Genomic DNA, 3,053 nt, shown 5'->3' with positions numbered 1-3,053 from the left:
CTCAAGCGGAATTCTGTTAATAAGAGCAAATAAGCAGAAGTGGTTGCCAACGTGTGTAAAGGGAGTGGAAGGGCCCCTCCCTACCTTTTTTTTCCATGTGAGTGTTCCTATGCCTTTACCGCTTGCAAAGCAAGCAGCATTTCCATCTATGTGGGTGCAGTTCTGCAAATGCAGTGGTGAAGAACATGTTGTACCCTCCAGATGTTTATGCCCTGCAACCAGCATCAGGTCCTCCAGATGCTGGTGGACTCCAATTCCCATCAGCCCCAGCCCAGCCCCCCAATCATGGGGGATGATGGCGGCTGCATTCCCAATCCCTGTTTGCTAAAGCAAACAGATTCAGTCCCCGGGTCACAAACTGGCCATTCTCCTCTCCTTGGTGATACTGTCCACATTCCAGGGGGGAGCCCAGGCACTGAAAACAAGCAAGTAGGGCTTGAGCCAGCTTCTGTAACCTGGATCCCAATTATGTGGGAGATTTAGGGCACAATCCAATGCTGAAGACACACCAGCTAAGGAGCTATAGCAGCCTGCCTTTCAGATGTGCCGGAGTACATCTTCCATCATCCCCAGCCAAGCACAACCATGCTGCTGACTGATGGTAATGGGAGTCCAACCCATCTGGGGTGGCCCCAGTTGGGGAAGTCTGGGCTGTAGGATTCAGCTACACTGCTGCCATGGCAATCATGGCAGCGGAAAAGAAAGGGAGGTGGAGTTGCACTATATGTTAAAAATACATATATTTTTATGTATTTATAAAAATATGTATTTTATGTATTTTATGCACAGAAATACAGAAGGATGAGCTTGGTAGCCCCATCAAGAGCAACTGGGTTAAAATAAATGGAGCAAAGAACAAAAGGAACATGGTGGTCAGAGTGTACTACCGGCCACCCAATCAAGGAGAAGATGAGGATGAAACTTTTGAAAAGCAAATTGCCAAGGTTTCAAGGAAGCATGCTGTAGTAGTAATGGGGGACTTCAATTTCCCCAATATTTGTTGGGAGACAAATTCTGCAAAACATGGCCCCTCCAAGAGATTCCTGACTTGTATTGCTGATAATTTCCTCCTACACAAAGTGGAGGAAGGAACTAGAAGATCTGCTATCCTTGACTTGATCCTAACCAACAGAGATGACTTAGTGGATAAAGTAGCAGACTCTGGGGGAAAACGACCATGTTATACATGAGTTCTTGGTTCTAAAGGAAACAAAAGCCGAGTGTAGCCAAACACGTACCCTGGATTTTAGGAAAGCCAATTTTAATAAACTCAGAACAATGATCAGTAAGGTCCCATGGCAAGCAATGCTAGCGAGAAAAGTAGTCCAAGATGGGTGCAAGCTTTTAAAAAAGGAAATTCTACAGACACAATTACAAAGAATTCCAACAAGAAAAAAAGGTGGAAGATAACAGAAGAAGCCAGTGTGGCTTCACAAAAAGCTTAGGGATGACCTGAAAACAAAAAAGGCCATGTAAAGGAAGTGGAAGGAAGGCCAAGCTACAAAGGAAGAGTACAGGCAGGTAGCACAGAATTGCAGAGACGGTGTCAGGAAGTCTAAAGCTGAGAACGAGCTGAGGTTAGCGAGGGATGCTAAAAGCAACACAAAGGCTTTTTTCAGGTACGTACATAGTAAAAGTCAGAGGAAAGAAATGGTGGTTCAGAAATTAAATAAGGATGGCAAAATGATAACAGATGACAAAGAAAAGGCAGAAGTGCTCAATTCCTACTTTGGCTCAGTCTTCTGCCAAAAGAGGGTCTATGACCCCCCTGGCAAAGGTGAAGTACAGGCTGAAGGGGCAGGATTGCAGCTTGAGATCAATAGGCATATGGTCAACGAACACTTAGTTACTTTGAATGAGTTCAAATCTCTGGGACCAAATGAACGGAATCCAAGTTACAGGAAGCCAGATTCTGGCTGAACATCAGGAAAAACTTCCTGACTGTTAGAGCAATACGACAATGGAACCAATTACCTGGGGAGGTAGTGGGCTCTCCCACACTGGAGGCATTCAAGACGAGGCTGGACAGCCATCTGTCAGGGATGCTCTGACTTGGATTCCTGCAGTGAGCAGGGGGTTGGACTCGATGGTCTTGTAGGCCCCATCCAACCCTACTGTTCTATGATTCTGTGATTGTATGCCGACACAACACGTCAGGTATGCAGGTACAATAGAGGTGTTACAGCCATGTCCCTATTTTCATTATTAGTCTGACGAGAAACCCTCTTGTCAGGATTTTTTGCAGTGCATCCTCCATTTACACAGTAACATCAGAAGCTGCCTTATACTCAATCAGACCATCCAGCTCAATATTGTCCCTACTGGCTGGCAGCAGCTGTCCAGGGGTTCAGGCAGGAATCTCTCCTATCCACTGGAGGCTGGTGGCTCTGATGTCAGTGGGGCTGTGATTCCGCTCTAGGTTTCAGTCAGACTCAGTCAGCAGAACTCTAAAGTTCTGTCCAAGGTGTTGAGTACCCAAAACAGGTTCAGCACCTTGATTAGCTCCTTTAGAGTTCAGATTAGGAATGGACAGAGTCACTCCAGCCCACCTCACGCGCCGCCCATTGGCTGTGCGGCGAGCCGCCGGGTGGACTGCGAGAGACAAGCGGCCTCCTCATCTCTTGCTGAGCCAACATTTTATGCTATCTAGACCATTTATGCCTGTAATTCTGGATAAATGGGCTGCTGTCCAGCCCCAATTTGCATAAAATGTCCCTTTACGGAAAAGGCCAATACGCCATGTTGCGGCTCGGCAAGGGAGCGGGGATTCCCGCGCTTGCCCGACTTGGCACACGCCAGGTTAGGCAAGCATGAAGATCCGTGGACTGGCATCCAGGGGGCCAAGCCAGCGAGAAATCACCAGGCCTCAAGCCCCAGCTGGGCACCCATGATGTCCCTCGCTCAGATCGGGTCTGCCTGAAACCCAGAGCAGATCCGTGACCCCGCTGACATCGGAGCTGCCAGCCAGCACTGCTCCTACCCCTGCCTAGAGATGCCCTGGTTTGAACCTTGGGTCTTCTGCTTGCAAAGCAGATGCTGTACCTGCTTTGCAT

This window comes from Heloderma suspectum, chromosome 10, assembly GCF_057233095.1.
Source record: "Heloderma suspectum isolate Gila_16-S chromosome 10, 16-S_ref, whole genome shotgun sequence".
Classification (NCBI taxonomy): domain Eukaryota; kingdom Metazoa; phylum Chordata; class Lepidosauria; order Squamata; family Helodermatidae; genus Heloderma; species Heloderma suspectum.
The sequence above is the reverse complement of the archived record's forward strand: the minus strand, read 5'-3'. Positions refer to the sequence as shown.